This window comes from Pimephales promelas, chromosome 17, assembly GCF_988280905.1.
Source record: "Pimephales promelas chromosome 17, fPimPro1.hap1.1, whole genome shotgun sequence".
NCBI lineage: Eukaryota > Metazoa > Chordata > Actinopteri > Cypriniformes > Leuciscidae > Pimephales > Pimephales promelas.
In genome coordinates this window covers 6064662-6084792 of record NC_142785.1, presented here as the reverse complement: position 1 = coordinate 6084792, position 20131 = coordinate 6064662, and the positions used below count along the sequence as shown (strand labels likewise).

Genomic DNA, 20131 nt, shown 5'->3' with positions numbered 1-20131 from the left:
TGAAGCCCATCGAGTTCGGCCAAGGAAAGCAAAAGCGGCAGGGTTTGGAAGAGACCGGTGTCACTTCTCCAGTCTTTTCACTTTGGCATAGCAGCCACAAGTGCCTTCTAAAATGCTGTCTTGGCAGCGGTGGGATTCGAACCCACGCCTCCGAAGAGACTGGAGCCTAAATCCAGCGCCTTAGACCCCTCGGCCACGCTACCCTTTCGTGAGCTGTCTCTTGCCCATATTTCTATTCATAAATAATGAAAACTTTGGGTGGAGAGCTTCATCGTCAGGCTCTGAAGCCCATCGAGTTCGGCCAAGGAAAGCAAAAGCGGCAGGGTTTGGAAGAGACCGGTGTCACTTCTCCAGTCTTTTCGCTTTGGCATAGCAGCCACAAGTGCCTTCTAAAATGCTGTCTTGGCAGCGGTGGGATTCGAACCCACGCCTCCGAAGAGACTGGAGCCTTAATCCAGCGCCTTAGACCGCTCGGCCACGCTACCTTATGAGAAAGCATTCCGTGGGCCATTTTCGGCAACTTTTTCTTTAAACGTCTCTTTTTTCAAAGAACACTTAAGGTGTCTGGCCCTCTTTAAAAAACGCTGCTCATAATCAGGCTCTGAAGCCTGCGAGTTTGGTCAAGGAAAGCAAAAGCGGCAGGGTTTGGAAGAGACTGTGAGCAAGCAGTGTCACTTCTCCAGCCTTTTTGCTTTGGCATAGCAGCCACAAGTGCCTTCTAAAATGCTGTCTTGGCAGCGGTGGGATTCGAACCCACGCCTCCGAAGAGACTGGAGCCTAAATCCAGCGCCTTAGACCCCTCGGCCACGCTACCCTTTCGTGAGCTGTCTCTTGTCCATATTTTTATTCATAAATAATGAAAACTTTGGGTGGAGAGCTTCATCGTCAGGCTCTGAAGCCCATCGAGTTCGGCCAAGGAAAGCAAAAGCGGCAGGGTTTGGAAGAGACCGGTGTCACTTCTCCAGTCTTTTCGCTTTGGCATAGCAGCCACAAGTGCCTTCTAAAATGCTGTCTTGGCAGCGGTGGGATTCGAACCCACGCCTCCGAAGAGACTGGAGCCTTAATCCAGCGCCTTAGACCGCTCGGCCACGCTACCTTATGAGAAAGCATTCCGTGGGCCATTTTCGGCAACTTTTTCTTTAAACGTCTCTTTTTTCAAAGAACAGTTAAGGTGTCTGGCCCTCTTTAAAAATCGCTGCTCATAATCAGGCTCTGAAGCCTGCGAGTTTGGTCAAGGAAAGCAAAAGCGGCAGGGTTTGGAAGAGACTGTGAGCAAGCAGTGTCACTTCTCCAGCCTTTTTGCTTTGGCATAGCAGCCACAAGTGCCTTCTAAAATGCTGTCTTGGCAGCGGTGGGATTCGAACCCACGCCTCCGAAGAGACTGGAGCCTAAATCCAGCGCCTTAGACCCCTCGGCCACGCTACCCTTTCGTGAGCTGTCTCTTGCCCATATTTTTATTCATAAATAATGAAAACTTTGGGTGGAGAGCTTCATCGTCAGGCTCTGAAGCCCATCGAGTTCGGCCAAGGAAAGCAAAAGCGGCAGGGTTTGGAAGAGACCGGTGTCACTTCTCCAGTCTTTTCGCTTTGGCATAGCAGCCACAAGTGCCTTCTAAAATGCTGTCTTGGCAGCGGTGGGATTCGAACCCACGCCTCCGAAGAGACTGGAGCCTAAATCCAGCGCCTTAGACCCCTCGGCCACGCTACCCTTTCGTGAGCTGTCTCTTGCCCATATTTTTATTCATAAATAATGAAAACTTTGGGTGGAGAGCTTCATCGTCAGGCTCTGAAGCCCATCGAGTTCGGCCAAGGAAAGCAAAAGCGGCAGGGTTTGGAAGAGACCGGTGTCACTTCTCCAGTCTTTTCGCTTTGGCATAGCAGCCACAAGTGCCTTCTAAAATGCTGTCTTGGCAGCGGTGGGATTCGAACCCAAGCCTCCGAAGAGACTGGAGCCTTAATCCAGCACCTTAGACCGCTCGGCCACGCTACCTTATGAGAAAGCATTCCGTGGGCCATTTTCGGCAACTTTTTCTTTAAACGTCTCTTTTTTCAAAGAACACTTAAGGTGTCTGGCCTTCTTTAAAAATCGCTGCTCATAATCAGGCTCTGAAGCCTGCGAGTTTGGTCAAGGAAAGCAAAAGCGGCAGGGTTTGGAAGAGACTGTGAGCAAGCAGTGTCACTTCTCCAGCCTTTTTGCTTTGGCATAGCAGCCACAAGTGCCTTCTAAAATGCTGTCTTGGCAGCGGTGGGATTCGAACCCACGCCTCCGAAGAGACTGGAGCCTAAATCCAGCGCCTTAGACCCCTCGGCCACGCTACCCTTTCGTGAGCTGTCTCTTGTCCATATTTTTATTCATAAATAATGAAAACTTTGGGTGGAGAGCTTCATCGTCAGGCTCTGAAGCCCATCGAGTTCGGCCAAGGAAAGCAAAAGCGGCAGGGTTTGGAAGAGACCGGTGTCACTTCTCCAGTCTTTTCGCTTTGGCATAGCAGCCACAAGTGCCTTCTAAAATGCTGTCTTGGCAGCGGTGGGATTCGAACCCACGCCTCCGAAGAGACTGGAGCCTTAATCCAGCGCCTTAGACCGCTCGGCCACGCTACCTTATGAGAAAGCATTCCGTGGGCCATTTTCGGCAACTTTTTCTTTAAACGTCTCTTTTTTCAAAGAACAGTTAAGGTGTCTGGCCCTCTTTAAAAATCGCTGCTCATAATCAGGCTCTGAAGCCTGCGAGTTTGGTCAAGGAAAGCAAAAGCGGCAGGGTTTGGAAGAGACTGTGAGCAAGCAGTGTCACTTCTCCAGCCTTTTTGCTTTGGCATAGCAGCCACAAGTGCCTTCTAAAATGCTGTCTTGGCAGCGGTGGGATTCGAACCCACGCCTCCGAAGAGACTGGAGCCTAAATCCAGCGCCTTAGACCCCTCGGCCACGCTACCCTTTCGTGAGCTGTCTCTTGCCCATATTTTTATTCATAAATAATGAAAACTTTGGGTGGAGAGCTTCATCGTCAGGCTCTGAAGCCCATCGAGTTCGGCCAAGGAAAGCAAAAGCGGCAGGGTTTGGAAGAGACCGGTGTCACTTCTCCAGTCTTTTCGCTTTGGCATAGCAGCCACAAGTGCCTTCTAAAATGCTGTCTTGGCAGCGGTGGGATTCGAACCCACGCCTCCGAAGAGACTGGAGCCTAAATCCAGCGCCTTAGACCCCTCGGCCACGCTACCCTTTCGTGAGCTGTCTCTTGCCCATATTTTTATTCATAAATAATGAAAACTTTGGGTGGAGAGCTTCATCGTCAGGCTCTGAAGCCCATCGAGTTCGGCCAAGGAAAGCAAAAGCGGCAGGGTTTGGAAGAGACCGGTGTCACTTCTCCAGTCTTTTCGCTTTGGCATAGCAGCCACAAGTGCCTTCTAAAATGCTGTCTTGGCAGCGGTGGGATTCGAACCCAAGCCTCCGAAGAGACTGGAGCCTTAATCCAGCACCTTAGACCGCTCGGCCACGCTACCTTATGAGAAAGCATTCCGTGGGCCATTTTCGGCAACTTTTTCTTTAAACGTCTCTTTTTTCAAAGAACACTTAAGGTGTCTGGCCTTCTTTAAAAATCGCTGCTCATAATCAGGCTCTGAAGCCTGCGAGTTTGGTCAAGGAAAGCAAAAGCGGCAGGGTTTGGAAGAGACTGTGAGCAAGCAGTGTCACTTCTCCAGCCTTTTTGCTTTGGCATAGCAGCCACAAGTGCCTTCTAAAATGCTGTCTTGGCAGCGGTGGGATTCGAACCCACGCCTCCGAAGAGACTGGAGCCTAAATCCAGCGCCTTAGACCCCTCGGCCACGCTACCCTTTCGTGAGCTGTCTCTTGCCCATATTTTTATTCATAAATAAAGAAAACTTTGGGTGGAGAGCTTCATCGTCAGGCTCTGAAGCCCATCGAGTTCGGGCAAGGAAAGCAAAAGCGGCAGGGTTTTTCAAGAGACCGGTGTCACTTCTCCAGTCTTTTCGCTTTGGCATAGCAGCCACAAGTGCCTTCTAAAATGCTGTCTTGGCAGCGGTGGGATTCGAACCCACGCCTCCGAAGAGACTGGAGCCTTAATCCAGCGCCTTAGACCGCTCGGCCACGCTACCTTATGAGAAAGCATTCCGTGGGCCATTTTCGGCAACTTTTTCTTTAAACGTCTCTTTTTTCAAAGAACACTTAAGGTGTCTGGCCCTCTTTAAAAATCGCTGCTCATAATCAGGCTCTGAAGCCTGCGAGTTTGGTCAAGGAAAGCAAAAGCGGCAGGGTTTGGAAGAGACTGTGAGCAAGCAGTGTCACTTCTCCAGCCTTTTTGCTTTGGCATAGCAGCCACAAGTGCCTTCTAAAATGCTATCTTGGCAGCGGTGGGATTCGAACCCACGCCTCCGAAGAGACTGGAGCCTAAATCCAGCGCCTTAGACCCCTCGGCCACGCTACCCTTTCGTGAGCTGTCTCTTGCCCATATTTTTATTCATAAATAATGAAAACTTTGGGTGGAGAGCTTCATCGTCAGGCTCTGAAGCCCATCGAGTTCGGCCAAGGAAAGCAAAAGCGGCAGGGTTTGGAAGAGACCGGTGTCACTTCTCAAGTCTTTTCGCTTTGGCATAGCAGCCACAAGTGCCTTCTAAAATGCTGTCTTGGCAGCGGTGGGATTCGAACCCACGCCTCCGAAGAGACTGGAGCCTTAATCCAGCGCCTTAGACCGCTCGGCCACGCTACCTTATGAGAAACCATTCCGTGGGCCATTTTCGGCAACTTTTTCTTTAATCGTCTGTTTTTTCAAAGAACACTTAACCCCCTGAGCCCGACGGCGTCGTCGACGATGCCACACGTCACCTCCGATAAATGTTTACATAACTCGATGACAGATTTATCGATTTTCTTACCGTTTTTTCCAGCAGAAAGCTAACGAGCTAGCCATCACGGGGGTGTCTTTCGGGTCTTTCTAGCCTTTACAGAAGGTTTTCTATCCAGCATGGAACTTGTGCTTCCTTTCAGAGGTTTTCAGCAATAAATCCAAACGCTTTATGTCAAACTTTGATAATCTTGAAGCCCATAATTCATAAATATTCGGTCATTTTTGCCGCTAGCTTGATGCTAGCGGACATCCTGGATATCACGTGATGTTTTCACGTGATGGTTTTTGACCAATTACAGGCTGATCCGTTGTAAACATTGGTGTGCGTCATTACGCATGAACCAAGCGCTGATATAGTGTAGAGAGATAGAGAGACTCACGGAGACGCGCGATTCACAGAGAAACACAGCGAAATGGACGTAAATAAAGCGCTGGTCTATTTTGGTGCATTGCAGGATGAAGGATTTTCAGGAGAACAGAGCTTTTTGACAGATGAGGAACTAGATTACCAGGATAGACCCAGCTGAAGTGCCATTTATTTATTTACTGTAAAAAAGTATTATAGTAGTATAAATGTATTATAAAAGAATAAAAAGAACATAATAAATAAAAGAATAAATAAAATAGAAATGCAAAACCTGTGATGTGGCCCTCTGTGTGATTGCTGATAGGAACTGTTTTGAGGCTTGGCACCAGTGAATTTCATGAGGCCCCAAACGCCTGGACTTCTTTTGGAAAAATGTCAATATTTTTTGTTCTGTACAAGTTATAATGTTTATTCCTGTGCTCCAGGACTCCAAAGACATGAACAAACTATTTCCCAGAGGAAAATTGCTTAGCTTTTATTTATTTGTGTGTGATTTCAATAAATAATTGAGTGATTCCATTTCCGATTTATTTTTTCATTTGTCTTTATGGTCCCATAACTTATTTTACATTCAGGTGACATCAATGTAACACAAATATGCTGAAAGTTCAATTTGTCCTGAAAAAAAAGAGGTGTGTCAATTGTCTGTGCACCAAAGGGTTGATATTTTACAAGCTTTTTTAGTAAATGACACCAGACGGAAAATTTATTGTAAAAATACCCTTAGGTCTCAGAGGGTTAAGGTGTCTGGCCCTCTTTAAAAATCGCTGCTCATAATCAGGCTCTGAAGCCTGCGAGTTTGGTCAAGGAAAGCAAAAGCGGCAGGGTTTGGAAGAGACTGTGAGCAAGCAGTGTCACTTCTCCAGTCTTTTCGCTTTGGCATAGCAGCCACAAGTGCCTTCTAAAATGCTGTCTTGGCAGCGGTGGGATTCGAACCCACGCCTCCGAAGAGACTGGAGCCTTAATCCAGCGCCTTAGACCGCTCGGCCACGCTACCTTATGAGAAAGCATTCCGTGGGCCATTTTCGGCAACTTTTTCTTTAAACGTCTCTTTTTTCAAAGAACACTTAAGGTGTCTGGCCCTCTTTAAAAATCGCTGCTCATAATCAGGCCTGCGAGTTTGGTCAAGGAAAGCAAAAGCGGCAGGGTTTGGAAGAGACTGTGAGCAAGCAGTGTCACTTCTCCAGCCTTTTTGCTTTAGCATAGCAGCCACAAGTGCCTTCTAAAATGCTGTCTTGGCAGCGGTGGGATTCGAACCCACGCCTCCGAAGAGACTGGAGCCTTAATCCAGCGCCTTAGACCGCTCGGCCACGCTACCTTATGAGAAAGCATTCCGTGGGCCATTTTCGGCAACTTTTTCTTTAAACGTCTCTTTTTTCAAAGAACACTTAAGGTGTCTGGCCCTCTTTAAAAATCGCTGCTCATAATCAGGCTCTGAAGCCTGCGAGTTTGGTCAAGGAAAGCAAAAGCGGCAGGGTTTGGAAGAGACTGTGAGCAAGCAGTGTCACTTCTCCAGCCTTTTTGCTTTGGCATAGCAGCCACAAGTGCCTTCTAAAATGCTGTCTTGGCAGCGGTGGGATTCGAACCCACGCCTCCGAAGAGACTGGAGCCTAAATCCAGCGCCTTAGACCCCTCGGCCACGCTACCCTTTCGTGAGCTGTCTCTTGCCCATATTTTTATTCATAAATAATGAAAACTTTGGGTGGAGAGCTTCATCGTCAGGCTCTGAAGCCCATCGAGTTCGGCCAAGGAAAGCAAAAGCGGCAGGGTTTGGAAGAGACCGGTGTCACTTCTCAAGTCTTTTCGCTTTGGCATAGCAGCCACAAGTGCCTTCTAAAATGCTGTCTTGGCAGCGGTGGGATTCGAACCCACGCCTCCGAAGAGACTGGAGCCTTAATCCAGCGCCTTAGACCGCTCGGCCACGCTACCTTATGAGAAACCATTCCGTGGGCCATTTTCGGCAACTTTTTCTTTAATCGTCTGTTTTTTCAAAGAACACTTAACCCCCTGAGCCCGACGGCGTCGTCGACGATGCCACACGTCACCTCCGATAAATGTTTACATAACTCGATGACAGATTTATCGATTTTCTTACCGTTTTTTCCAGCAGAAAGCTAACGAGCTAGCCATCACGGGGGTGTCTTTCGGGTCTTTCTAGCCTTTACAGAAGGTTTTCTATCCAGCATGGAACTTGTGCTTCCTTTCAGAGGTTTTCAGCAATAAATCCAAACGCTTTATGTCAAACTTTGATAATCTTGAAGCCCATAATTCATAAATATTCGGTCATTTTTGCCGCTAGCTTGATGCTAGCGGACATCCTGGATATCACGTGATGTTTTCACGTGATGGTTTTTGACCAATTACAGGCTGATCCGTTGTAAACATTGGTGTGCGTCATTACGCATGAACCAAGCGCTGATATAGTGTAGAGAGATAGAGAGACTCACGGAGACGCGCGATTCACAGAGAAACACAGCGAAATGGACGTAAATAAAGCGCTGGTCTATTTTGGTGCATTGCAGGATGAAGGATTTTCAGGAGAACAGAGCTTTTTGACAGATGAGGAACTAGATTACCAGGATAGACCCAGCTGAAGTGCCATTTATTTATTTACTGTAAAAAAGTATTATAGTAGTATAAATGTATTATAAAAGAATAAAAAGAACATAATAAATAAAAGAATAAATAAAATAGAAATGCAAAACCTGTGATGTGGCCCTCTGTGTGATTGCTGATAGGAACTGTTTTGAGGCTTGGCACCAGTGAATTTCATGAGGCCCCAAACGCCTGGACTTCTTTTGGAAAAATGTCAATATTTTTTGTTCTGTACAAGTTATAATGTTTATTCCTGTGCTCCAGGACTCCAAAGACATGAACAAACTATTTCCCAGAGGAAAATTGCTTAGCTTTTATTTATTTGTGTGTGATTTCAATAAATAATTGAGTGATTCCATTTCCGATTTATTTTTTCATTTGTCTTTATGGTCCCATAACTTATTTTACATTCAGGTGACATCAATGTAACACAAATATGCTGAAAGTTCAATTTGTCCTGAAAAAAAAGAGGTGTGTCAATTGTCTGTGCACCAAAGGGTTGATATTTTACAAGCTTTTTTAGTAAATGACACCAGACGGAAAATTTATTGTAAAAATACCCTTAGGTCTCAGAGGGTTAAGGTGTCTGGCCCTCTTTAAAAATCGCTGCTCATAATCAGGCTCTGAAGCCTGCGAGTTTGGTCAAGGAAAGCAAAAGCGGCAGGGTTTGGAAGAGACTGTGAGCAAGCAGTGTCACTTCTCCAGTCTTTTCGCTTTGGCATAGCAGCCACAAGTGCCTTCTAAAATGCTGTCTTGGCAGCGGTGGGATTCGAACCCACGCCTCCGAAGAGACTGGAGCCTTAATCCAGCGCCTTAGACCGCTCGGCCACGCTACCTTATGAGAAAGCATTCCGTGGGCCATTTTCGGCAACTTTTTCTTTAAACGTCTCTTTTTTCAAAGAACACTTAAGGTGTCTGGCCCTCTTTAAAAATCGCTGCTCATAATCAGGCCTGCGAGTTTGGTCAAGGAAAGCAAAAGCGGCAGGGTTTGGAAGAGACTGTGAGCAAGCAGTGTCACTTCTCCAGCCTTTTTGCTTTGGCATAGCTGCCACAAGTGCCTTCTAAAATGCTGTCTTGGCAGCGGTGGGATTCAAACCCACGCCTCCGAAGAGACTGGAGCCTAAATCCAGCGCCTTAGACCCCTCGGCCACACTACCCTTTCGTAAGCTGTCTCTTGCCCATATTTTTATTCATAAATAATTAAAACTTTGGGTGGAGAGCTTCATCGTCAGGCTCTGAAGCCCATCGAGTTCGGCCAAGGAAAGCAAAAGCGGCAGGGTTTGGAAGAGAGCGGTGTCACTTCTCCAGTCTTTTCGCTTTGGCATAGCAGCCACAAGTGCCTTCTAAAATGCTGTTTTGGCAGCGGTGGGATTCGAACCCACGCCTCCGAAGAGACTGGAGTCTTAATCCAGCGCCTTAGACCGCTCGGCCACGCTACCTTATGAGAAAGCATTCCGTGGGCCATTTTCGGCAACTTTTTCTTTAAACGTCTCTTTTTTCAAAGAACACTTAAGGTGTCTGGCCCTCTTTAAAAATCGCTGCTCATAATCAGGCTCTGAAGCCTGCGAGTTTGGTCAAGGAAAGCAAAAGCGGCAGGGTTTGGAAGAGACTGTGAGCAAGCAGTGTCACTTCTCCAGCCTTTTTGCTTTGGCATAGCAGCCACAAGTGCCTTCTAAAATGCTGTCTTGGCAGCGGTGGGATTCGAACCCACGCCTCCGAAGAGACTGGAGCCTAAATCCAGCGCCTTAGACCCCTCGGCCACGCTACCCTTTCGTGAGCTGTCTCTTGCCCATATTTTTATTCATAAATAATGAAAACTTTGGGTGGAGAGCTTCATCGTCAGGCTCTGAAGCCCATCGAGTTCGGCCAAGGAAAGCAAAAGCGGCAGGGTTTGGAAGAGACCGGTGTCACTTCTCCAGTCTTTTCGCTTTGGCATAGCAGCCACAAGTGCCTTCTAAAATGCTGTCTTGGCAGCGGTGGGATTCGAACCCACGCCTCCGAAGAGACTGGAGCCTTAATCCAGCGCCTTAGACCGCTCGGCCACGCTACCTTATGAGAAAGCAGTCCGTGGGCCATTTTCGGCAACTTTTTCTTTAAACGTCTCTTTTTTCAAAGAACACTTAAGGTGTCTGGCCCTCTTTAAAAATCGCTGCTCATAATCAGGCCATAATCAGGCCTGCGAGTTTGGTCAAGGAAAGCAAAAGCGGCAGGGTTTGGAAGAGACTGTGAGCAAGCAGTGTCACTTCTCCAGCCTTTTTGCTTTGGCATAGCAGCCACAAGTGCCTTCTAAAATGCTGTCTTGGCAGCGGTGGGATTCGAACCCACGCCTCCGAAGAGACTGGAGCCTAAATCCAGCGCCTTAGACCCCTCGGCCACGCTACCCTTTCGTGAGCTGTCTCTTGCCCATGTTTTTATTCATAAATAATGAAAACTTTGGGTGGAGAGCTTCATCGTCAGGCTCTGAAGCCCATCGAGTTCGGCCAAGGAAAGCAAAAGCGGCAGGGTTTGGAAGAGACCGGTGTCACTTCTCCAGTCTTTTCGCTTTGGCATAGCAGCCACAAGTGCCTTCTAAAATGCTGTCTTGGCAGCGGTGGGATTCGAACCCACGCCTCCGAAGAGACTGGAGCCTTAATCCAGCGCCTTAGACCGCTCGGCCACGCTACCTTATGAGAAAGCATTCCGTGGGCCATTTTCGGCAACTTTTTCTTTAAACGTCTCTTTTTTCAAAGAACACTTAAGGTGTCTGGCCTTCTTTAAAAATCGCTGCTCATAATCAGGCTCTGAAGCCTGCGAGTTTGGTCAAGGAAAGCAAAAGCGGCAGGGTTTGGAAGAGACTGTGAGCAAGCAGTGTCACTTCTCCAGTCTTTTCGCTTTGGCATAGCAGCCACAAGTGCCTTCTAAAATGCTGTCTTGGCAGCGGTGGGATTCGAACCCACGCCTCCGAAGAGACTGGAGCCTAAATCCAGCGCCTTAGACCCCTCGGCCACGCTACCCTTTCGTGAGCTGTCTCTTGCCCATATTTTTATTCATAAATAATGAAAACTTTGGGTGGAGAGCTTCATCGTCAGGCTCTGAAGCCCATCGAGTTCGGCCAAGGAAAGCAAAAGCGGCAGGGTTTGGAAGAGACCGGTGTCACTTCTCAAGTCTTTTCGCTTTGGCATAGCAGCCACAAGTGCCTTCTAAAATGCTGTCTTGGCAGCGGTGGGATTCGAACCCACGCCTCCGAAGAGACTGGAGCCTTAATCCAGCGCCTTAGACCGCTCGGCCACGCTACCTTATGAGAACGCATTCCGTGGGCCATTTTCGGCAACTTTTTCTTTAAACGTCTCTTTTTTCAAAGAACACTTAAGGTGTCTGGCCCTCTTTAAAAATCGCTGCTCATAATCAGGCTCTGAAGCCTGCGAGTTTGGTCAAGGAAAGCAAAAGCGGCAGGGTTTGGAAGAGACTGTGAGCAAGCAGTGTCACTTCTCCAGCCTTTTTGCTTTGGCATAGCAGCCACAAGTGCCTTCTAAAATGCTGTCTTGGCAGCGGTGGGATTCGAACCCACGCCTCCGAAGAGACTGGAGCCTACATCCAGCGCCTTAGACCCCTCGGCCACGCTACCCTTTCGTGAGCTGTCTCTTGCCCATATTTTTATTCATAAATAATGAAAACTTTGGGTGGAGAGCTTCATCGTCAGGCTCTGAAGCCCATCGAGTTCGGCCAAGGAAAGCAAAAGCGGCAGGGTTTGGAAGAGACCGGTGTCACTTCTCCAGTCTTTTCGCTTTGGCATAGCAGCCACAAGTGCCTTCTAAAATGCTGTTTTGGCAGCGGTGGGATTCGAACCCACGCCTCCGAAGAGACTGGAGCCTTAATCCAGCGCCTTAGACCGCTCGGCCACGCTACCTTATGAGAACGCATTCCGTGGGCCATTTTCGGCAACTTTTTCTTTAAACGTCTCTTTTTTCAAAGAACACTTAAGGTGTCTGGCCCTCTTTAAAAATCGCTGCTCATAATCAGGCTCTGAAGCCTGCGAGTTTGGTCAAGGAAAGCAAAAGCGGCAGGGTTTGGAAGAGACTGTGAGCAAGCAGTGTCACTTCTCCAGCCTTTTTGCTTTGGCATAGCAGCCACAAGTGCCTTCTAAAATGCTGTCTTGGCAGCGGTGGGATTCGAACCCACGCCTCCGAAGAGACTGGAGCCTACATCCAGCGCCTTAGACCCCTCGGCCACGCTACCCTTTCGTGAGCTGTCTCTTGCCCATATTTTTATTCATAAATAATGAAAACTTTGGGTGGAGAGCTTCATCGTCAGGCTCTGAAGCCCATCGAGTTCGGCCAAGGAAAGCAAAAGCGGCAGGGTTTGGAAGAGACCGGTGTCACTTCTCCAGTCTTTTCGCTTTGGCATAGCAGCCACAAGTGCCTTCTAAAATGCTGTTTTGGCAGCGGTGGGATTCGAACCCACGCCTCCGAAGAGACTGGAGCCTTAATCCAGCGCCTTAGACCGCTCGGCCACGCTACCTTATGAGAACGCATTCCGTGGGCCATTTTCGGCAACTTTTTCTTTAAACGTCTCTTTTTTCAAAGAACACTTAAGGTGTCTGGCCCTCTTTAAAAATCGCTGCTCATAATCAGGCTCTGAAGCCTGCGAGTTTGGTCAAGGAAAGCAAAAGCGGCAGGGTTTGGAAGAGACTGTGAGCAAGCAGTGTCACTTCTCCAGCCTTTTTGCTTTGGCATAGCAGCCACAAGTGCCTTCTAAAATGCTGTCTTGGCAGCGGTGGGATTCGAACCCACGCCTCCGAAGAGACTGGAGCCTAAATCCAGCGCCTTAGACCCCTCGGCCACGCTACCCTTTCGTGAGCTGTCTCTTGCCCATATTTTTATTCATAAATAATGAAAACTTTGGGTGGAGAGCTTCATCGTCAGGCTCTGAAGCCCATCGAGTTCGGCCAAGGAAAGCAAAAGCGGCAGGGTTTGGAAGAGACCGGTGTCACTTCTCCAGTCTTTTCGCTTTGGCATAGCAGCCACAAGTGCCTTCTAAAATGCTGTTTTGGCAGCGGTGGGATTCGAACCCACGCCTCCGAAGAGACTGGAGCCTTAATCCAGCGCCTTAGACCGCTCGGCCACGCTACCTTATGAGAACGCATTCCGTGGGCCATTTTCGGCAACTTTTTCTTTAAACGTCTCTTTTTTCAAAGAACACTTAAGGTGTCTGGCCCTCTTTAAAAATCGCTGCTCATAATCAGGCTCTGAAGCCTGCGAGTTTGGTCAAGGAAAGCAAAAGCGGCAGGGTTTGGAAGAGACTGTGAGCAAGCAGTGTCACTTCTCCAGCCTTTTTGCTTTGGCATAGCAGCCACAAGTGCCTTCTAAAATGCTGTCTTGGCAGCGGTGGGATTCGAACCCACGCCTCCGAAGAGACTGGAGCCTAAATCCAGCGCCTTAGACCCCTCGGCCACGCTACCCTTTCGTGAGCTGTCTCTTGCCCATATTTTTATTCATAAATAATGAAAACTTTGGGTGGAGAGCTTCATCGTCAGGCTCTGAAGCCCATCGAGTTCGGCCAAGGAAAGCAAAAGCGGCAGGGTTTGGAAGAGACCGGTGTCACTTCTCAAGTCTTTTCGCTTTGGCATAGCAGCCACAAGTGCCTTCTAAAATGCTGTCTTGGCAGCGGTGGGATTCGAACCCACGCCTCCGAAGAGACTGGAGCCTTAATCCAGCGCCTTAGACCGCTCGGCCACGCTACCTTATGAGAAACCATTCCGTGGGCCATTTTCGGCAACTTTTTCTTTAAACGTCTCTTTTTTCAAAGAACACTTAAGGTGTCTGGCCCTCTTTAAAAATCGCTGCTCATAATCAGGCTCTGAAGCCTGCGAGTTTGCTCAAGGAAAGCAAAAGCGGCAGGGTTTGGAAGAGACTGTGAGCAAGCAGTGTCACTTCTCCAGTCTTTTCGCTTTGGCATAGCAGCCACAAGTGCCTTCTAAAATGCTGTCTTGGCAGCGGTGGGATTCGAACCCACGCCTCCGAAGAGACTGGAGCCTAAATCCAGCGCCTTAGACCCCTCGGCCACGCTACCCTTTCGTGAGCTGTCTCTTGCCCATATTTTTATTCATAAATAATGAAAACTTTGGGTGGAGAGCTTCATCGTCAGGCTCTGAAGCCCATCGAGTTCGGCCAAGGAAAGCAAAAGCGGCAGGGTTTGGAAGAGACCGGTGTCACTTCTCAAGTCTTTTCGCTTTGGCATAGCAGCCACAAGTGCCTTCTAAAATGCTGTCTTGGCAGCGGTGGGATTCGAACCCACGCCTCCGAAGAGACTGGAGCCTTAATCCAGCGCCTTAGACCGCTCGGCCACGCTACCTTATGAGAAACCATTCCGTGGGCCATTTTCGGCAACTTTTTCTTTAAACGTCTCTTTTTTCAAAGAACACTTAAGGTGTCTGGCCCTCTTTAAAAATCGCTGCTCATAATCAGGCTCTGAAGCCTGCGAGTTTGGTCAAGGAAAGCAAAAGCGGCAGGGTTTGGAAGAGACTGTGAGCAAGCAGTGTCACTTCTCCAGCCTTTTTGCTTTGGCATAGCAGCCACAAGTGCCTTCTAAAATGCTGTCTTGGCAGCGGTGGGATTCGAACCCACGCCTCCGAAGAGACTGGAGCCTAAATCCAGCGCCTTAGACCCCTCGGCCACGCTACCCTTTCGTGAGCTGTCTCTTGCCCATATTTTTATTCATAAATAATGAAAACTTTGGGTGGAGAGCTTCATCGTCAGGCTCTGAAGCCCATCGAGTTCGGCCAAGGAAAGCAAAAGCGGCAGGGTTTGGAAGAGACCGGTGTCACTTCTCAAGTCTTTTCGCTTTGGCATAGCAGCCACAAGTGCCTTCTAAAATGCTGTCTTGGCAGCGGTTGGATTCGAACCCACGCCTCCGAAGAGACTGGAGCCTTAATCCAGCGCCTTAGACCGCTCGGCCACGCTACCTTATGAGAAACCATTCCGTGGGCCATTTTCGGCAACTTTTTCTTTAAACGTCTCTTTTTTCAAAGAACACTTAAGGTGTCTGGCCCTCTTTAAAAATCGCTGCTCATAATCAGGCTCTGAAGCCTGCGAGTTTGGTCAAGGAAAGCAAAAGCGGCAGGGTTTGGAAGAGACTGTGAGCAAGCAGTGTCACTTCTCCAGTCTTTTCGCTTTGGCATAGCAGCCACAAGTGCCTTCTAAAATGCTGTCTTGGCAGCGGTGGGATTCGAACCCACGCCTCCGAAGAGACTGGAGCCTTAATCCAGCACCTTAGACCGCTCGGCCACGCTACCTTATGAGAAAGCATTCCGTGGGCCATTTTCGGCAACTTTTTCTTTAAACGTCTCTTTTTTCAAAGAACACTTAAGGTGTCTGGCCCTCTTTAAAAATCGCTGCTCATAATCAGGCCATAATCAGGCCTGCGAGTTTGGTCAAGGAAAGCAAAAGCGGCAGGGTTTGGAAGAGACTGTGAGCAAGCAGTGTCACTTCTCCAGCCTTTTTGCTTTGGCATAGCAGCCACAAGTGCCTTCTAAAATGCTGTCTTGGCAGCGGTGGGATTCGAACCCACGCCTCCGAAGAGACTGGAGCCTAAATCCAGCGCCTTAGACCCCTCGGCCACGCTACCCTTTCGTGAGCTGTCTCTTGCCCATATTTTTATTCATAAATAATGAAAACTTTGGGTGGAGAGCTTCATCGTCAGGCTCTGAAGCCCATCGAGTTCGGCCAAGGAAAGCAAAAGCGGCAGGGTTTGGAAGAGACCGGTGTCACTTCTCCAGTCTTTTCGCTTTGGCATAGCAGCCACAAGTGCCTTCTAAAATGCTGTTTTGGCAGCGGTGGGATTCGAACCCACGCCTCCGAAGAGACTGGAGCCTTAATCCAGCGCCTTAGACCGCTCGGCCACGCTACCTTATGAGAACGCATTCCGTGGGCCATTTTCGGCAACTTTTTCTTTAAACGTCTCTTTTTTCAAAGAACACTTAAGGTGTCTGGCCCTCTTTAAAAATCGCTGCTCATAATCAGGCTCTGAAGCCTGCGAGTTTGGTCAAGGAAAGCAAAAGCGGCAGGGTTTGGAAGAGACTGTGAGCAAGCAGTGTCACTTCTCCAGCCTTTTTGCTTTGGCATAGCAGCCACAAGTGCCTTCTAAAATGCTGTCTTGGCAGCGGTGGGATTCGAACCCACGCCTCCGAAGAGACTGGAGCCTAAATCCAGCGCCTTAGACCCCTCGGCCACGCTACCCTTTCGTGAGCTGTCTCTTGCCCATATTTTTATTCATAAATAATGAAAACTTTGGGTGGAGAGCTTCATCGTCAGGCTCTGAAGCCCATCGAGTTCGGCCAAGGAAAGCAAAAGCGGCAGGGTTTGGAAGAGACCGGTGTCACTTCTCCAGTCTTTTCGCTTTGGCATAGCAGCCACAAGTGCCTTCTAAAATGCTGTCTTGGCAGCGGTGGGATTCGAACCCACGCCTCCGAAGAGACTGGAGCCTTAATCCAGCGCCTTAGACCGCTCGGCCACGCTACCTTATGAGAAAGCATTCCGTGGGCCATTTTCGGCAACTTTTTCTTTAAACGTCTCTTTTTTCAAAGAACACTTAAGGTGTCTGGCCCTCTTTAAAAATCGCTGCTCATAATCAGGCTCTGAAGCCTGCGAGTTTGGTCAAGGAAAGCAAAAGCGGCAGGGTTTGGAAGAGACTGTGAGCAAGCAGTGTCACTTCTCCAGCCTTTTTGCTTTGGCATAGCAGCCACAAGTGCCTTCTAAAATGCTGTCTTGGCAGCGGTGGGATTCGAACCCACGCCTCCGAAGAGACTGGAGCCTACATCCAGCGCCTTAGACCCCTCGGCCACGCTACCCTTTCGTGAGCTGTCTCTTGCCCATATTTTTATTCATAAATAATGAAAACTTTGGGTGGAGAGCTTCATCGTCAGGCTCTGAAGCCCATCGAGTTCGGCCAAGGAAAGCAAAAGCGGCAGGGTTTGGAAGAGACCGGTGTCACTTCTCCAGTCTTTTCGCTTTGGCATAGCAGCCACAAGTGCCTTCTAAAATGCTGTTTTGGCAGCGGTGGGATTCGAACCCACGCCTCCGAAGAGACTGGAGCCTTAATCCAGCGCCTTAGACCGCTCGGCCACGCTACCTTATGAGAACGCATTCCGTGGGCCATTTTCGGCAACTTTTTCTTTAAACGTCTCTTTTTTCAAAGAACACTTAAGGTGTCTGGCCCTCTTTAAAAATCGCTGCTCATAATCAGGCTCTGAAGCCTGCGAGTTTGGTCAAGGAAAGCAAAAGCGGCAGGGTTTGGAAGAGACTGTGAGCAAGCAGTGTCACTTCTCCAGCCTTTTTGCTTTGGCATAGCAGCCACAAGTGCCTTCTAAAATGCTGTCTTGGCAGCGGTGGGATTCGAACCCACGCCTCCGAAGAGACTGGAGCCTAAATCCAGCGCCTTAGACCCCTCGGCCACGCTACCCTTTCGTGAGCTGTCTCTTGCCCATATTTTTATTCATAAATAATGAAAACTTTGGGTGGAGAGCTTCATCGTCAGGCTCTGAAGCCCATCGAGTTCGGCCAAGGAAAGCAAAAGCGGCAGGGTTTGGAAGAGACCGGTGTCACTTCTCCAGTCTTTTCGCTTTGGCATAGCAGCCACAAGTGCCTTCTAAAATGCTGTTTTGGCAGCGGTGGGATTCGAACCCACGCCTCCGAAGAGACTGGAGCCTTAATCCAGCGCCTTAGACCGCTCGGCCACGCTACCTTATGAGAACGCATTCCGTGGGCCATTTTCGGCAACTTTTTCTTTAAACGTCTCTTTTTTCAAAGAACACTTAAGGTGTCTGGCCCTCTTTAAAAATCGCTGCTCATAATCAGGCTCTGAAGCCTGCGAGTTTGGTCAAGGAAAGCAAAAGCGGCAGGGTTTGGAAGAGACTGTGAGCAAGCAGTGTCACTTCTCCAGCCTTTTTGCTTTGGCATAGCAGCCACAAGTGCCTTCTAAAATGCTGTCTTGGCAGCGGTGGGATTCGAACCCACGCCTCCGAAGAGACTGGAGCCTAAATCCAGCGCCTTAGACCCCTCGGCCACGCTACCCTTTCGTGAGCTGTCTCTTGCCCATATTTTTATTCATAAATAATGAAAACTTTGGGTGGAGAGCTTCATCGTCAGGCTCTGAAGCCCATCGAGTTCGGCCAAGGAAAGCAAAAGCGGCAGGGTTTGGAAGAGACCGGTGTCACTTCTCAAGTCTTTTCGCTTTGGCATAGCAGCCACAAGTGCCTTCTAAAATGCTGTCTTGGCAGCGGTGGGATTCGAACCCACGCCTCCGAAGAGACTGGAGCCTTAATCCAGCGCCTTAGACCGCTCGGCCACGCTACCTTATGAGAAACCATTCCGTGGGCCATTTTCGGCAACTTTTTCTTTAAACGTCTCTTTTTTCAAAGAACACTTAAGGTGTCTGGCCCTCTTTAAAAATCGCTGCTCATAATCAGGCTCTGAAGCCTGCGAGTTTGCTCAAGGAAAGCAAAAGCGGCAGGGTTTGGAAGAGACTGTGAGCAAGCAGTGTCACTTCTCCAGTCTTTTCGCTTTGGCATAGCAGCCACAAGTGCCTTCTAAAATGCTGTCTTGGCAGCGGTGGGATTCGAACCCACGCCTCCGAAGAGACTGGAGCCTAAATCCAGCGCCTTAGACCCCTCGGCCACGCTACCCTTTCGTGAGCTGTCTCTTGCCCATATTTTTATTCATAAATAATGAAAACTTTGGGTGGAGAGCTTCATCGTCAGGCTCTGAAGCCCATCGAGTTCGGCCAAGGAAAGCAAAAGCGGCAGGGTTTGGAAGAGACCGGTGTCACTTCTCAAGTCTTTTCGCTTTGGCATAGCAGCCACAAGTGCCTTCTAAAATGCTGTCTTGGCAGCGGTGGGATTCGAACCCACGCCTCCGAAGAGACTGGAGCCTTAATCCAGCGCCTTAGACCGCTCGGCCACGCTACCTTATGAGAAACCATTCCGTGGGCCATTTTCGGCAACTTTTTCTTTAAACGTCTCTTTTTTCAAAGAACACTTAAGGTGTCTGGCCCTCTTTAAAAATCGCTGCTCATAATCAGGCTCTGAAGCCTGCGAGTTTGGTCAAGGAAAGCAAAAGCGGCAGGGTTTGGAAGAGACTGTGAGCAAGCAGTGTCACTTCTCCAGCCTTTTTGCTTTGGCATAGCAGCCACAAGTGCCTTCTAAAATGCTGTCTTGGCAGCGGTGGGATTCGAACCCACGCCTCCGAAGAGACTGGAGCCTAAATCCAGCGCCTTAGACCCCTCGGCCACGCTACCCTTTCGTGAGCTGTCTCTTGCCCATATTTTTATTCATAAATAATGAAAACTTTGGGTGGAGAGCTTCATCGTCAGGCTCTGAAGCCCATCGAGTTCGGCCAAGGAAAGCAAAAGCGGCAGGGTTTGGAAGAGACCGGTGTCACTTCTCAAGTCTTTTCGCTTTGGCATAGCAGCCACAAGTGCCTTCTAAAATGCTGTCTTGGCAGCGGTTGGATTCGAACCCACGCCTCCGAAGAGACTGGAGCCTTAATCCAGCGCCTTAGACCGCTCGGCCACGCTACCTTATGAGAAACCATTCCGTGGGCCATTTTCGGCAACTTTTTCTTTAAACGTCTCTTTTTTCAAAGAACACTTAAGGTGTCTGGCCCTCTTTAAAAATCGCTGCTCATAATCAGGCTCTGAAGCCTGCGAGTTTGGTCAAGGAAAGCAAAAGCGGCAGGGTTTGGAAGAGACTGTGAGCAAGCAGTGTCACTTCTCCAGTCTTTTCGCTTTGGCATAGCAGCCACAAGTGCCTTCTAAAATGCTGTCTTGGCAGCGGTGGGATTCGAACCCACGCCTCCGAAGAGACTGGAGCCTTAATCCAGCACCTTAGACCGCTCGGCCACGCTACCTTATGAGAAAGCATTCCGTGGGCCATTTTCGGCAACTTTTTCTTTAAACGTCTCTTTTTTCAAAGAACACTTAAGGTGTCTGGCCCTCTTTAAAAATCGCTGCTCATAATCAGGCCATAATCAGGCCTGCGAGTTTGGTCAAGGAAAGCAAAAGCGGCAGGGTTTGGAAGAGACTGTGAGCAAGCAGTGTCACTTCTCCAGCCTTTTTGCTTTGGCATAGCAGCCACAAGTGCCTTCTAAAATGCTGTCTTGGCAGCGGTGGGATTCGAACCCACGCCTCCGAAGAGACTGGAGCCTAAATCCAGCGCCTTAGACCCCTCGGCCACGCTACCCTTTCGTGAGCTGTCTCTTGCCCATATTTTTATTCATAAATAATGAAAACTTTGGGTGGAGAGCTTCATCGTCAGGCTCTGAAGCCCATCGAGTTCGGCCAAGG

General features: G+C 49.0%; 58 non-coding genes across 58 annotated transcripts; all 58 read right to left on the bottom strand.

Annotated features, from left to right (window-relative positions):
* Positions 1 to 121: 121 nt before the first annotated feature.
* Positions 122 to 203, bottom strand: trnal-uag (transfer RNA leucine (anticodon UAG)). Its single transcript has one exon. It is a non-coding gene; the product is annotated as a tRNA-Leu (tRNA).
* A 200-nt stretch (positions 204 to 403) lies between these two features.
* trnal-aag (transfer RNA leucine (anticodon AAG)) lies at positions 404 to 485 on the bottom strand. Its single transcript has one exon. It is a non-coding gene; the product is annotated as a tRNA-Leu (tRNA).
* Positions 486 to 732: 247 nt separating this feature from the next.
* On the bottom strand, positions 733 to 814 carry trnal-uag (transfer RNA leucine (anticodon UAG)). Its single transcript has one exon. It is a non-coding gene; the product is annotated as a tRNA-Leu (tRNA).
* Positions 815 to 1014: 200 nt separating this feature from the next.
* trnal-aag (transfer RNA leucine (anticodon AAG)) lies at positions 1015 to 1096 on the bottom strand. The gene has a single exon. It is a non-coding gene; the product is annotated as a tRNA-Leu (tRNA).
* Positions 1097 to 1343: 247 nt separating this feature from the next.
* trnal-uag (transfer RNA leucine (anticodon UAG)) lies at positions 1344 to 1425 on the bottom strand. Its single transcript has one exon. It is a non-coding gene; the product is annotated as a tRNA-Leu (tRNA).
* A 200-nt stretch (positions 1426 to 1625) lies between these two features.
* On the bottom strand, positions 1626 to 1707 carry trnal-uag (transfer RNA leucine (anticodon UAG)). Its single transcript has one exon. It is a non-coding gene; the product is annotated as a tRNA-Leu (tRNA).
* Positions 1708 to 1907: 200 nt separating this feature from the next.
* On the bottom strand, positions 1908 to 1989 carry trnal-aag (transfer RNA leucine (anticodon AAG)). The gene has a single exon. It is a non-coding gene; the product is annotated as a tRNA-Leu (tRNA).
* Positions 1990 to 2236: 247 nt separating this feature from the next.
* On the bottom strand, positions 2237 to 2318 carry trnal-uag (transfer RNA leucine (anticodon UAG)). Its single transcript has one exon. It is a non-coding gene; the product is annotated as a tRNA-Leu (tRNA).
* Positions 2319 to 2518: 200 nt separating this feature from the next.
* On the bottom strand, positions 2519 to 2600 carry trnal-aag (transfer RNA leucine (anticodon AAG)). Its single transcript has one exon. It is a non-coding gene; the product is annotated as a tRNA-Leu (tRNA).
* Positions 2601 to 2847: 247 nt separating this feature from the next.
* trnal-uag (transfer RNA leucine (anticodon UAG)) lies at positions 2848 to 2929 on the bottom strand. Its single transcript has one exon. It is a non-coding gene; the product is annotated as a tRNA-Leu (tRNA).
* A 200-nt stretch (positions 2930 to 3129) lies between these two features.
* Positions 3130 to 3211, bottom strand: trnal-uag (transfer RNA leucine (anticodon UAG)). Its single transcript has one exon. It is a non-coding gene; the product is annotated as a tRNA-Leu (tRNA).
* A 200-nt stretch (positions 3212 to 3411) lies between these two features.
* On the bottom strand, positions 3412 to 3493 carry trnal-aag (transfer RNA leucine (anticodon AAG)). Its single transcript has one exon. It is a non-coding gene; the product is annotated as a tRNA-Leu (tRNA).
* Positions 3494 to 3740: 247 nt separating this feature from the next.
* On the bottom strand, positions 3741 to 3822 carry trnal-uag (transfer RNA leucine (anticodon UAG)). Its single transcript has one exon. It is a non-coding gene; the product is annotated as a tRNA-Leu (tRNA).
* A 201-nt stretch (positions 3823 to 4023) lies between these two features.
* On the bottom strand, positions 4024 to 4105 carry trnal-aag (transfer RNA leucine (anticodon AAG)). Its single transcript has one exon. It is a non-coding gene; the product is annotated as a tRNA-Leu (tRNA).
* A 247-nt stretch (positions 4106 to 4352) lies between these two features.
* trnal-uag (transfer RNA leucine (anticodon UAG)) lies at positions 4353 to 4434 on the bottom strand. The gene has a single exon. It is a non-coding gene; the product is annotated as a tRNA-Leu (tRNA).
* Positions 4435 to 4634: 200 nt separating this feature from the next.
* Positions 4635 to 4716, bottom strand: trnal-aag (transfer RNA leucine (anticodon AAG)). Its single transcript has one exon. It is a non-coding gene; the product is annotated as a tRNA-Leu (tRNA).
* A 1420-nt stretch (positions 4717 to 6136) lies between these two features.
* Positions 6137 to 6218, bottom strand: trnal-aag (transfer RNA leucine (anticodon AAG)). The gene has a single exon. It is a non-coding gene; the product is annotated as a tRNA-Leu (tRNA).
* A 239-nt stretch (positions 6219 to 6457) lies between these two features.
* On the bottom strand, positions 6458 to 6539 carry trnal-aag (transfer RNA leucine (anticodon AAG)). The gene has a single exon. It is a non-coding gene; the product is annotated as a tRNA-Leu (tRNA).
* A 247-nt stretch (positions 6540 to 6786) lies between these two features.
* On the bottom strand, positions 6787 to 6868 carry trnal-uag (transfer RNA leucine (anticodon UAG)). Its single transcript has one exon. It is a non-coding gene; the product is annotated as a tRNA-Leu (tRNA).
* A 200-nt stretch (positions 6869 to 7068) lies between these two features.
* On the bottom strand, positions 7069 to 7150 carry trnal-aag (transfer RNA leucine (anticodon AAG)). The gene has a single exon. It is a non-coding gene; the product is annotated as a tRNA-Leu (tRNA).
* Positions 7151 to 8570: 1420 nt separating this feature from the next.
* trnal-aag (transfer RNA leucine (anticodon AAG)) lies at positions 8571 to 8652 on the bottom strand. Its single transcript has one exon. It is a non-coding gene; the product is annotated as a tRNA-Leu (tRNA).
* Positions 8653 to 8891: 239 nt separating this feature from the next.
* trnal-uag (transfer RNA leucine (anticodon UAG)) lies at positions 8892 to 8973 on the bottom strand. The gene has a single exon. It is a non-coding gene; the product is annotated as a tRNA-Leu (tRNA).
* Positions 8974 to 9173: 200 nt separating this feature from the next.
* Positions 9174 to 9255, bottom strand: trnal-aag (transfer RNA leucine (anticodon AAG)). Its single transcript has one exon. It is a non-coding gene; the product is annotated as a tRNA-Leu (tRNA).
* Positions 9256 to 9502: 247 nt separating this feature from the next.
* trnal-uag (transfer RNA leucine (anticodon UAG)) lies at positions 9503 to 9584 on the bottom strand. Its single transcript has one exon. It is a non-coding gene; the product is annotated as a tRNA-Leu (tRNA).
* Positions 9585 to 9784: 200 nt separating this feature from the next.
* trnal-aag (transfer RNA leucine (anticodon AAG)) lies at positions 9785 to 9866 on the bottom strand. The gene has a single exon. It is a non-coding gene; the product is annotated as a tRNA-Leu (tRNA).
* A 250-nt stretch (positions 9867 to 10116) lies between these two features.
* On the bottom strand, positions 10117 to 10198 carry trnal-uag (transfer RNA leucine (anticodon UAG)). The gene has a single exon. It is a non-coding gene; the product is annotated as a tRNA-Leu (tRNA).
* Positions 10199 to 10398: 200 nt separating this feature from the next.
* Positions 10399 to 10480, bottom strand: trnal-aag (transfer RNA leucine (anticodon AAG)). The gene has a single exon. It is a non-coding gene; the product is annotated as a tRNA-Leu (tRNA).
* A 247-nt stretch (positions 10481 to 10727) lies between these two features.
* Positions 10728 to 10809, bottom strand: trnal-uag (transfer RNA leucine (anticodon UAG)). The gene has a single exon. It is a non-coding gene; the product is annotated as a tRNA-Leu (tRNA).
* A 200-nt stretch (positions 10810 to 11009) lies between these two features.
* Positions 11010 to 11091, bottom strand: trnal-aag (transfer RNA leucine (anticodon AAG)). Its single transcript has one exon. It is a non-coding gene; the product is annotated as a tRNA-Leu (tRNA).
* A 247-nt stretch (positions 11092 to 11338) lies between these two features.
* On the bottom strand, positions 11339 to 11420 carry trnal-uag (transfer RNA leucine (anticodon UAG)). Its single transcript has one exon. It is a non-coding gene; the product is annotated as a tRNA-Leu (tRNA).
* Positions 11421 to 11620: 200 nt separating this feature from the next.
* On the bottom strand, positions 11621 to 11702 carry trnal-aag (transfer RNA leucine (anticodon AAG)). The gene has a single exon. It is a non-coding gene; the product is annotated as a tRNA-Leu (tRNA).
* Positions 11703 to 11949: 247 nt separating this feature from the next.
* trnal-uag (transfer RNA leucine (anticodon UAG)) lies at positions 11950 to 12031 on the bottom strand. The gene has a single exon. It is a non-coding gene; the product is annotated as a tRNA-Leu (tRNA).
* Positions 12032 to 12231: 200 nt separating this feature from the next.
* Positions 12232 to 12313, bottom strand: trnal-aag (transfer RNA leucine (anticodon AAG)). Its single transcript has one exon. It is a non-coding gene; the product is annotated as a tRNA-Leu (tRNA).
* Positions 12314 to 12560: 247 nt separating this feature from the next.
* trnal-uag (transfer RNA leucine (anticodon UAG)) lies at positions 12561 to 12642 on the bottom strand. Its single transcript has one exon. It is a non-coding gene; the product is annotated as a tRNA-Leu (tRNA).
* Positions 12643 to 12842: 200 nt separating this feature from the next.
* trnal-aag (transfer RNA leucine (anticodon AAG)) lies at positions 12843 to 12924 on the bottom strand. Its single transcript has one exon. It is a non-coding gene; the product is annotated as a tRNA-Leu (tRNA).
* Positions 12925 to 13171: 247 nt separating this feature from the next.
* Positions 13172 to 13253, bottom strand: trnal-uag (transfer RNA leucine (anticodon UAG)). Its single transcript has one exon. It is a non-coding gene; the product is annotated as a tRNA-Leu (tRNA).
* Positions 13254 to 13453: 200 nt separating this feature from the next.
* On the bottom strand, positions 13454 to 13535 carry trnal-aag (transfer RNA leucine (anticodon AAG)). The gene has a single exon. It is a non-coding gene; the product is annotated as a tRNA-Leu (tRNA).
* A 247-nt stretch (positions 13536 to 13782) lies between these two features.
* Positions 13783 to 13864, bottom strand: trnal-uag (transfer RNA leucine (anticodon UAG)). Its single transcript has one exon. It is a non-coding gene; the product is annotated as a tRNA-Leu (tRNA).
* Positions 13865 to 14064: 200 nt separating this feature from the next.
* trnal-aag (transfer RNA leucine (anticodon AAG)) lies at positions 14065 to 14146 on the bottom strand. Its single transcript has one exon. It is a non-coding gene; the product is annotated as a tRNA-Leu (tRNA).
* A 247-nt stretch (positions 14147 to 14393) lies between these two features.
* On the bottom strand, positions 14394 to 14475 carry trnal-uag (transfer RNA leucine (anticodon UAG)). Its single transcript has one exon. It is a non-coding gene; the product is annotated as a tRNA-Leu (tRNA).
* A 200-nt stretch (positions 14476 to 14675) lies between these two features.
* trnal-aag (transfer RNA leucine (anticodon AAG)) lies at positions 14676 to 14757 on the bottom strand. The gene has a single exon. It is a non-coding gene; the product is annotated as a tRNA-Leu (tRNA).
* Positions 14758 to 15004: 247 nt separating this feature from the next.
* trnal-aag (transfer RNA leucine (anticodon AAG)) lies at positions 15005 to 15086 on the bottom strand. Its single transcript has one exon. It is a non-coding gene; the product is annotated as a tRNA-Leu (tRNA).
* Positions 15087 to 15336: 250 nt separating this feature from the next.
* trnal-uag (transfer RNA leucine (anticodon UAG)) lies at positions 15337 to 15418 on the bottom strand. Its single transcript has one exon. It is a non-coding gene; the product is annotated as a tRNA-Leu (tRNA).
* Positions 15419 to 15618: 200 nt separating this feature from the next.
* On the bottom strand, positions 15619 to 15700 carry trnal-aag (transfer RNA leucine (anticodon AAG)). Its single transcript has one exon. It is a non-coding gene; the product is annotated as a tRNA-Leu (tRNA).
* Positions 15701 to 15947: 247 nt separating this feature from the next.
* trnal-uag (transfer RNA leucine (anticodon UAG)) lies at positions 15948 to 16029 on the bottom strand. Its single transcript has one exon. It is a non-coding gene; the product is annotated as a tRNA-Leu (tRNA).
* A 200-nt stretch (positions 16030 to 16229) lies between these two features.
* Positions 16230 to 16311, bottom strand: trnal-aag (transfer RNA leucine (anticodon AAG)). The gene has a single exon. It is a non-coding gene; the product is annotated as a tRNA-Leu (tRNA).
* A 247-nt stretch (positions 16312 to 16558) lies between these two features.
* trnal-uag (transfer RNA leucine (anticodon UAG)) lies at positions 16559 to 16640 on the bottom strand. Its single transcript has one exon. It is a non-coding gene; the product is annotated as a tRNA-Leu (tRNA).
* Positions 16641 to 16840: 200 nt separating this feature from the next.
* Positions 16841 to 16922, bottom strand: trnal-aag (transfer RNA leucine (anticodon AAG)). Its single transcript has one exon. It is a non-coding gene; the product is annotated as a tRNA-Leu (tRNA).
* Positions 16923 to 17169: 247 nt separating this feature from the next.
* On the bottom strand, positions 17170 to 17251 carry trnal-uag (transfer RNA leucine (anticodon UAG)). Its single transcript has one exon. It is a non-coding gene; the product is annotated as a tRNA-Leu (tRNA).
* A 200-nt stretch (positions 17252 to 17451) lies between these two features.
* trnal-aag (transfer RNA leucine (anticodon AAG)) lies at positions 17452 to 17533 on the bottom strand. Its single transcript has one exon. It is a non-coding gene; the product is annotated as a tRNA-Leu (tRNA).
* Positions 17534 to 17780: 247 nt separating this feature from the next.
* Positions 17781 to 17862, bottom strand: trnal-uag (transfer RNA leucine (anticodon UAG)). Its single transcript has one exon. It is a non-coding gene; the product is annotated as a tRNA-Leu (tRNA).
* Positions 17863 to 18062: 200 nt separating this feature from the next.
* trnal-aag (transfer RNA leucine (anticodon AAG)) lies at positions 18063 to 18144 on the bottom strand. The gene has a single exon. It is a non-coding gene; the product is annotated as a tRNA-Leu (tRNA).
* A 247-nt stretch (positions 18145 to 18391) lies between these two features.
* On the bottom strand, positions 18392 to 18473 carry trnal-uag (transfer RNA leucine (anticodon UAG)). Its single transcript has one exon. It is a non-coding gene; the product is annotated as a tRNA-Leu (tRNA).
* A 200-nt stretch (positions 18474 to 18673) lies between these two features.
* trnal-aag (transfer RNA leucine (anticodon AAG)) lies at positions 18674 to 18755 on the bottom strand. The gene has a single exon. It is a non-coding gene; the product is annotated as a tRNA-Leu (tRNA).
* A 247-nt stretch (positions 18756 to 19002) lies between these two features.
* trnal-uag (transfer RNA leucine (anticodon UAG)) lies at positions 19003 to 19084 on the bottom strand. Its single transcript has one exon. It is a non-coding gene; the product is annotated as a tRNA-Leu (tRNA).
* A 200-nt stretch (positions 19085 to 19284) lies between these two features.
* Positions 19285 to 19366, bottom strand: trnal-aag (transfer RNA leucine (anticodon AAG)). The gene has a single exon. It is a non-coding gene; the product is annotated as a tRNA-Leu (tRNA).
* A 247-nt stretch (positions 19367 to 19613) lies between these two features.
* Positions 19614 to 19695, bottom strand: trnal-aag (transfer RNA leucine (anticodon AAG)). Its single transcript has one exon. It is a non-coding gene; the product is annotated as a tRNA-Leu (tRNA).
* A 250-nt stretch (positions 19696 to 19945) lies between these two features.
* trnal-uag (transfer RNA leucine (anticodon UAG)) lies at positions 19946 to 20027 on the bottom strand. The gene has a single exon. It is a non-coding gene; the product is annotated as a tRNA-Leu (tRNA).
* Between the last annotated feature and the right edge of the window lie 104 nt (positions 20028 to 20131).